This window comes from Silene latifolia, unplaced genomic scaffold (genome assembly GCF_048544455.1).
Source record: "Silene latifolia isolate original U9 population unplaced genomic scaffold, ASM4854445v1 scaffold_70, whole genome shotgun sequence".
NCBI classification, from domain to species: Eukaryota; Viridiplantae; Streptophyta; class Magnoliopsida; order Caryophyllales; family Caryophyllaceae; genus Silene; species Silene latifolia.
Window position 1 is genome coordinate 3,373,824 of NW_027413609.1, and position 9,449 is coordinate 3,383,272.

The 9,449-nt window shown below is 43.2% G+C and overlaps 1 non-coding gene across 1 annotated transcript; it reads left to right on the forward strand.

Annotated features, from left to right (window-relative positions):
- Window positions 1-8,497: 8,497 nt before the first annotated feature.
- On the forward strand, window positions 8,498-8,603 carry LOC141640065 (small nucleolar RNA R71). Its single transcript, XR_012542811.1, has one exon. It is a non-coding gene; the product is annotated as a small nucleolar RNA R71 (small nucleolar RNA).
- Window positions 8,604-9,449: the final 846 nt, after the last annotated feature.

Here is a 9,449-nt window from a genome sequence, read left to right on the forward strand (position 1 = left end):
GGGGGGCGTTGTTTAAATTGGTTTTCTAAACTAAAGGTTTAAAGGAAAGAGAAGCAGAGACAAGGGTAGTAAAGGCAGGAAAATAGAATTAAACTATCAAATAAAGAAGGGTCATGTCGGAATTTCGGTTCACTACGGTAGTCCAGTGACTCAACTGTAAACAACTTAGACAAATTAATGCGACACAGATATGGAAAGGTCCTTCCGGTCCACTTTCTATCCTAAAATACCACTAACTTAACTTACGTCCTCGCCAGGATAGTCTACTATTCATAGCAGGCCTATTTAGTCCAATCTTCCGATCCAGGATTAAATTTAGCCAGATTAAAAGGGCGACTCAGAAGCGTGCACTCAACTAAGTCGGTAAAATACAGTTAAATTGCTATGGTGACAGAATCTCACAATTAATTCATCTAACCTACTTACTACATCGTCACATTTCTACCGCAAATCCCTTACTCCCAACATGAAACAAGTTTAGCTACTCATATCGCTATTTATACTATCAAAACTAACAGCAGATAAATGACCAGCATTCAACATATTAAAACGATAATTAAATTGCATAAAAGTGAATTAGGGCAGAAATTAAATAAAGCAAAACGAAGAATTAAAGCAAATGAAAAAAAGATTATTATTAAGAAAGGAGAAAGAGATTACAATCGTGAGAATCCGGCGTAAAGAACGACAAAATCCGAGCGAAATAATCCCGAAAGCAAAGTTACAGAGAAAAGGGAAAAAAGCAACGTAATGTGTTTACTGTGAAAGCTAAAACTGATAGATGATCAGATAAAATATCGATAATGACCTAGTTAACGCAAGTTTAAATAGAAAATAAACTAAGTCCAACAACTAAAACACGTTCACGGGCTAATTAAAGCCCACGAAAGCCTAAACCACTCGATCGAGTAGAATAAATCCACTCAATCGAGCAAAACTCCAGAAAATCTACTCGATCGAGTAGAATAGTTACTCGATCAAGTAACCTCTCTTTTCAGGACTTCCTGATCGAGTAAACAACTACTCGATCGATCAACCCAGGCTATAAAAACCATTCGATCGAGTAATAAAACCACTCGATCGAATGTTCTTCCTTCAAATCAGCCTAAACTCGTGCCCGACTGCCTCGTAAACCGTGCCTTCACGCATTCCAATGCAGTATCTCACTCTGGAAAATCCCGTCTCCTCAAAATGCATGCAAAAAGGACGAAAAATGGTACGAGTCCACTACTTTCGCGTTCATTTCTACAAAACGGACAAAACGAACCAAAGTAGCCAATTCGGGGCATAATACTATGTAAACAGTACAAAAATGCATGGAAATACGTGCTTGAAATAGGCTAAAAAGACTATACAATATGCACGTATCAAATCTCCCAAACCAAACCTTTACTCGTCCTCGAGTAAACTAAAATGCAACTAATGGAACGGAAATGAAAACTCAGAGCTAGCTTAACTTGTCTACTTGAACCAGTTTAATGCAACAAAAACTAACAGCTATAGCTAAGCAGTCAATACGCAAACGAGTTATAAGCTGTTCAGAAATATAGCCAACCTATCGACCATGCAAGACCAACAAAGTCGGACTCTCTCGTGGTCACTCTTCTCTCATGAAGCAAAGGGTGAATGTTATATGTAAAAGAGAGAAGGAAAGACAGTCACTCACCTAAATGCGACCTACATAGCATGCATGCAACAAAAATGAAAGACAATTCAAGTACTAATGCACACACTCCAACCAACAATGTCCGTCACAGCCGAGGGCTTACATATAATATGGGAATAATGAGGTTTAGGTGAGAAAAGGCAAAACAAGTTATGGTAATGTGGAGGTAAAAGCGTCAAGCTAGTTCCTAACAGGGCCATAATAAACCATCTGAATCTCAACTGACTGAAAAATAGAGTACAAGTGCCCTTATTTTGGCACACAGCTCACTAAACTCATACACAATCTCCTCAAAAATATGGAATAAGAATAGAGGAGTTAGACGGTCACAAACTTTCCTTTTTTAACACCGTCTAAATGAACCAACTGGAACAAATCAAATTTTTTCAAACTTCTTTTTTTTTTCTTCTACTTACGTGAAACATAACTCTTTTTTCTTTTTTTTCTTTTCTCTTTTCTTTCACGTTTTTCCTTCTTTTTTTTTCAATTCTTTTTCTTTCTTTTCTTTTTCTCCTTCCTCTATTTACACCAACCCCATACAAAAAGATACGGGCCAAACTGCAGACGGAAAATCATACCACAAACGACATACTAAACTAGCTTGACTAGGCAGGCTCAGTTTGGGATGTAGCTAATGGGGTCAAAAAGGCAAGTTTTGGCTTAAGTGGAGCTAAATGGGTGAAAAATATAGGAAAAAGGGGAAAATTTGCAAGCACCTCCCTGCATGTGACACCAACCACAAACCCGAATGTGTGCATTTGACAATAAATTGAATGTGATAAAAGTGCAAAAACGATGAACATGCTATGCAAGGAGTACTACTCTCAAATCCTAATGAACTGCTCATGAATGTCATCAGTTATGGGCTCTAAAACTCAGAATTTATGGAGTAGTTTGCCAATTTACCAGGTCAAGTCTAAACAGTCAGCTATATTTGAACAGAAACTCGTAGACTATGCGTATGACAAAGCTAATAACTATCAACAGAACTGCAAGCCTCAAGTAAAAATTACAAGTTATAGTGCAGTTTCATCACGGAAATCTACCGTTCCGACACAACTTATATGTAAAAATAAACGTGAATATTTTTGGATTTTTGAAATTTTCTATTTTTTTTGGTTTTTTAATTTTTTAATGAAATAAACAAACAATGCAAGCTGAAATAGATAAACGTGAATGCAAAACAAATGCAAATGCAGACTCAAAAGGATGTAATACCCTCCCCAAACCAAAACGGACAACGCCCTTGTTGTCCTCCAGCATACACCAACAGATATATACAGGGGAACGGGAATATACAACCAATAAAGAATGAGAAATAATAAAATAAAAAGGAGACAAAAATAAAAAAGTGAGATGTACATACAAAACACGAACTTCCCCAAACCAGCCAGAAAACTGGGGAAGTGAGTAGACCAGTAGTTACTCGTCAGCCTCCTCGTCGTTCTCGCGCACGTCCTCCACCCTCACTGTGTAGTCCGGGTCGACCTCATGCTCTCTCCTCCTCCTCTGCTCAGCTCGAGTTCTCTCCGCCGACGCCGCCAGGTCCTCGTCGTCCTCCTCCTCCTCAGCAGACTCCGGGTACCCCTCAGCTGGGTACCGGTAAAAGGAAGGGTGTGGCCAACCCTCTGGGATCGGACGGTGTCGACTCAAGTGGTACTCGTATAGAGGGAACAAAGTCAAAGCCAAGTCCCGCTCCATACGAGCCTGTGTCTCTGCAATCTCAACTAACAAACCGTCACGACGCCCTTAATCCATGACCGAGGACGCCTCAAAGGGTGGTGGAGGTACAAAATTAGCTGGTAGGACCGGCTGTGCCTGTGTCTGGTCGGCGGGTGCGGGAGTAGGAGTAGGAGTAGGAGTAGGGATGGGAGTAGCCGTGGAAGGCTGGACACTCCCAGAAGGTGTGGACCCCTCTCCAGTCTCAAGTCTACGCCGCTTCTTGGCGGCGGGTAAAGTGGGAGGTGGTCGAAGCTAGAGGTGGTAGTCAGGCAGTGGTGGAAGTCGGTCGCCCCTAGCGACAGTAGGCAAAGGGGCTAGACGGGGGAGAGTGTCACAAGGTAGGTCCACAGACAGGGAACCGTCTATCTTCCGTGTCTGGTAGTCTGTGGTCAGCCAATGCTGAGAATGCATGGCATCTAGACTCAGATACCTCTCTCCCTCGAGGTACTGTAAGTCACGAGGCCAGACAGGGAAAAGGGAACGGGCAAGAATGGTGGCTATGCCACCGCAGGCAATAGATAGGCAATGTTGAGGGTAAAATGACCCTCGCAGTCAATGTTCAGGTAACCGCCTAAGATGGAGAGCTCATTGTTGTTGATGTTGTTTGGCTCCTTTCGGCCAAAAATGGTGCTCCCCGTCAATCTAAGAAAGTAACGGGCAGGGGGAAGGTGGACCTGTGCGAGCTTTCGCTCGAGAAAGGTGGTCTGAGCCAAGGTCCGCCAAAGCTGACAAATGACCCTCCTAGGGGCGGTAGCGTCGCCCGTAGAGGAAAGTCCAAGACTGCTACCAAACTCCTCCAAAGTCATCGAAAAAGTCCGGTTGAACAACCGGAAAGACACAGAAGAACTAGTGGGGGCAGCGTCGTGTGCCCCGGAGGAGAAGGTGAAGGTGCTGAGGAACTCAAGACTCAACTCCAGAAAGGTACAGCCACTCATAGTAATGAGTCCGGCCATCCCCGTGCCCCGTAAAAGCTCACAAACTGACTCGTAGATATCGAGTCTCTCAAGTGCCGGTTTATCTAAAAACCGGGAAGGTACAAACTCACAGCCAAGGAGGTTATAAAACCTCTTACGATGTACACCGCTAACGAAAATTACCTGCGGGTAGTCGGGGTGAGAGTCGAGGGAGTTGTCCCCTCGGACAGTGACCGTGCCAGAAGGAGCAGCAGAAGTAGAAGTACTAGGAGCTGGCGTAGAACGGCAACGTCCACGACCTCGGCCCCGACCTCTAGAACCCGAAGTAGAAGCCCGTGCAGTGATGGTGCGAGGAACTAGGGCCGCTCGTAAAGCAGCTACAACAGCAGTGAGTCCGTCGGGGTGGAAGTAGAAGTTGTGGCTGCTGTGACCACTACTGAAGAATAAAGACTAACAGCAGTGCTAGCAGTGGTGGTGGCTGTGACTAGGGTAGCAGCTGAAACTAAGAACACAGGAGTCCTGGCTGGTGCGGAGACGGTAGTAACAGCAGGGACTACCGTCTCAGACAAAGACAAAGACGGACTGGCAGTAGAGCTCGACGAAGGCATCGAGCTAGAATCCATCCTGAATAAATAGGGCAGGGGAATTTGATAAGAATAACAGCTAAACGGCATGAAAATTAGCATGAAAACGGCATGAAAATTCCCCTAACCAGTCGAAGAATTCGACCTTCAGCACATAGATTCCCAACTTTTCCTCAAAATTTCGAATTACAGCGGATAAACAACGATAGGGGCGGGGTAGCAAGCATCAACAACAGCAATTAAGAACAAATAAAGTAGATTAAGCATATGAGAGTATCCCAAAATGAACACCCAGATGACAGTCGAAAATGTTGACTGAAAATCCCCCTTTTCGCAAAATTTTGCACGAAATTCGAACTAAGCAAGTAAATATCAATGAGGATATGGGAATTGATCATCAAGCAATACAAAAAGGGCAAGCAATGACAGTTATAGCCGAAAACTCGACTAAGCAAGGAATTTCGAAACCCTAACCTGATTCACCTCATAATAAGCGAAATTTCTGAAATTAAAATGCAAAGAGGTATAGAAAATACTTACTTGATGATTATAAACCCACATATTGAAATTAATCGGCAAGAAACAAGCAAAAATAGCGATTTTTTTTATCGAAAAAACCGCAACCCTATTACCCTTAATAGACTCAGTAAAGCAACACGAATCAAGGGGAAAGTAGAGGGCTATTGACGATTAATTAGAAGGTAACAAAATGTAGGTGACGGATTTGGCAAAAGGGCAAGAAATATGAGGGATTTGGGGTATTTTTTTTATCGCAAAATAGGAAGGGAGTCGAAAAATTAGGGGTGAAATGAAATAACAATGAAAAGGAAAGGAGTTAAAGGAAACTCCCTGCGTGTCAATTCCCATTTCACTCGATCGAGTGGTTTATAACTGCTCGATCGAGGACTTTATGGATCCATCTACTCGATCGAGTAGAAATTTACTCGATCGAGAACTCCCCATTTCTGCTTTACTCGATCGACTAAAATGAAATCACTCGATCGACCACATTTCACTCGATCGAGTACAAAAAGTACTCGATCAAGCTCTTTTCCTCGTGAAAGCTATTTAATTCGTCATTCTTCCTTTGAATTTGCGTAAAATTCCTCAAACCTGCATAAAAACACTTGCAAAAATATCCCAAAATACCAAATACGCAAAGTAACAGTCTATAGTCTCTAATCTACGCTAAAAATTGTCTAAATTCTAATTGTCCTAATTAAAAGCAATAAAAGAAATTCAACGGAAAATTAAAAATTGTTTATACAAGATGGTACACGGGGCATTTCCCCGCTCACTTCCCAAAGCAATTCAGTAGTCCCTCGGAGGGCTCCTAACTGGAGGACGTCACCTCAGAAACATTGATCGTCCTCTTTAGCTTCCATGAGGTTGAACTTGAAACATTAGGAGGAGAATAGTTCACATCCACATATGCGCGAACTTTTCTCACCCTTGCTCCTTTATCACCGGCTTTAACACTATCACTCCCACTTTGACTGACATTAATTGCACAATGCCCTTTGACAGCTCCTTCATTGTTTTCAACTGTACCTGCAGCAAGGAAAACAGACGAACTTTCCTCCTTTTTGCTCTCAACCCCTGAGGCGGAGGGGTAAAATTAGCAGCACAATGCTCCAAATTTTCATTTGGAGTGTCAATAATAGGGTCAATAGAAGAGAAGGCGTTGCAAGGCTGAGCTTGCATGGAAGCCCTCCGGAACTTTGAATGATGGAATATCATCTCCTCGTCCCCAACCTGAAAAGTCAATGTCTTGCCCCCGACGTCTATTACTGCATGGGCAATAGATAAAAATGGTCTCCCTAAAATAATAAGGGTATGCGCATCTTTGGGGATGTCAAGTACAACGAAGTCAACGGGAATAAAGAACCTCCCAATCTTAACAGGTACGTCTTCTATTACACCTAGTGGCCGTGATATGCTACGGTCGGCCATCTGAACAGTCATGTTGGTGCAATTAAACTTTGTCAAACCAAGTCTCTTAGCCAGAGACAACGGTAAGACACTCACGCTAGCACCAAGATCGCATAACGCGTTATCAATGAAATGGGTACCAATATGACACGGAATTGAGAAACTACCCGGGTCTGACTGTTTGGGAGGTAACTTATTTTGAACTAGGGTCGTCCCTACCTCGGTCAAAGCTACCGTCTCATGATCATTAATGTGCCTCTTACGTGTTAAAATTTCTTTCATAAATTTAAGGTAAGAGGGTACTTGTGTCAGTATTTCGGCAAATGGCATAGTGACATGCAAGCTTCTCAGGATTTCGGTAAATTTGCCGAATTGTTGATTAGCTTTAGTACTCTGCAGATGCCTCGGGAAAGGAACCGTGACGGGTATCTCGAGTCCCTTGTTTCTCTCTTCCAACGTGTCAGCCGGATCAAGCTCTGTATCCTTAGGACGCTTCTTTTCTCTCGAACGAGGTCTTTCAGGTGATTTCTCACTTGATCGAGCACTAGCAGGCTCTCGATCAAGCTATCCTTTATCCATACTACTCGATCGACCAAAAATCCCATTTGATCGAGTAGTTTCTTCAACAACATCACTCGATCGAGTAGAAATCTCACTCGATCAAACAACTTCTTTAGCCTGTTCACTCGATCGAGTAGAAATTCCACTCGATCGAGTACTTTCTTCAATAATTTTACTCGACCGACCTCCAGAAACTAGTCGATCGAGTACTTTCTTAGCCGTCAGCTCATTTTCCTTTTACAGAACACTGTTCATCAGCTATTATTTCCTTCCTCGGGTCTGATTTCAACACTTAGGACCCTCATATGAACGACCGCTTCTCGATTAATTAAATTTACCGTCTCATGTGGATTTTTGTCACCTTGTGACGCTAAATGACCCAGTTTCCTTGTGGATCGGTTCGCGCTAATCGGGCAACCGAGTTTCAAGTGCCTTGATAGAAGCATCTTTTTGTTGGTCGCTTAACTTCCACTGCTTTGTCAAAGACTGCAACATCGTCTTCAACTCACCTATCTCACTTACCCCACTAGAAGACGAGGCACCTTGATTAGGTGTAGGAAAGGAAGGAGGCTTCTGAAAGCCTTGTTGAGTCTTATGCGGAGGGACATATGATCGTCGCCTGGTGCGGAGGAGGGGTAGGATTGAGCACATTTTGACTTGTCCACCTCAAATTGGGATGGACTGCCCCTTGGTTATTATAATAGGAACCCCCTCCTTGCCTGTATTGTTGAAAGGCAAAGACATGTTCCTTCTCTGTAAGACAGCCAACAGTAGTGTGATCGTCGTTGCTACCACACCTCTCACATGTGACGGTCTCCCCTCTAGTAAGCATATGGACCGTCTGAGGCTCCCCAGCAGAATGTAACTTCAACTTATCAAATCTAGCATTCATGGCTTCCAGCTGAGCCACAACTTGTTTATCGACTGCATGAACTGTTCTAATACCATCCCTCGGGTTTCCATATTCAGCACTGTGGTTCGCCATCTCTTCAATAAGGACCCATCCCTTATCATCGTCGGTATTATCTTGGAATCACCCATTAGATGACGCATCAAGTATGGCTCTGTGATCATCATACAGCCCATTGTAGAACTGGTTAGACAGAAACCACGGGTCAAAACAATGGTGAGGAAGAGACCTCACCAACTTCTTGAAACGGGACCATGCTTCATAGAGAGTCTCATTAGGTGCCTGCTTGAAACTCGTAATCTTTGCCCTCAGCTGATTGGTGCGCTGTGGAGGGAAATCTCTCTTATAAAAAGCAAGAGCAAGGGTCTCCCAGTTTGTAACCCCTGCGGCCGTACGGTCCAAATAATTCAACCACTCCCTAGCTGCATCAATCAAAGAAAAAGGAAACAGAACTTCCTTAATCTTGTCTGGCGTTACCCCCTTTGTGGCGGGGATAGTAGAACAGTAGTCCGTAAAGACCTCCATATGCTTCCTCGGGTCTTCACCTGCCACACCTCTATAGAGATTTCTCTCCACCAGATTGATATAGGAAGGACGGATGTCAAATGTATTCCCATACTCAGTCTATAGATTAAAACCTTTAGGAATATACGATGCTTTAGGCTCCGAGTGACTAGCAATGTTCGGCATCTTTACTGGTTGATCGGCAGAAATAGGAATGTCTTCTTCTAAAGACTGGTCTTCTGCGAAAAGAAAATGATGTAGCTCTGGCTCGAAAGTACTCAAGTCTTCCTTTCGTGATTCTCTTTGCAGACGGAGTCTATGCCTGAACAGTCTCCTGGCTCAGAATCACCTGCAACTAACTCAAACCTGTCTGACCTGGGCATACACAACACTGAAAAAGAATAATAAGAACTGCCTCAAGGAATAAAAATTCCCTAAGACGGATAAAATAAACAAAATAAAGACAGATAGGGCAATTGCCTCCCAAGAACAAGCGCCAAAATTTGTGGTATCGTGTACCTATCAAAAATAAACTAACTAAACTAACTATATGGCTAGGGAAGTCAGGTCGATCTCCTCAGGGAGGCAAGATATCTGTAGAAGTCCATCTATTTGGTCACAAAGGGGGGGGGGGGGGTTGTTTAAATTGGTTTTCT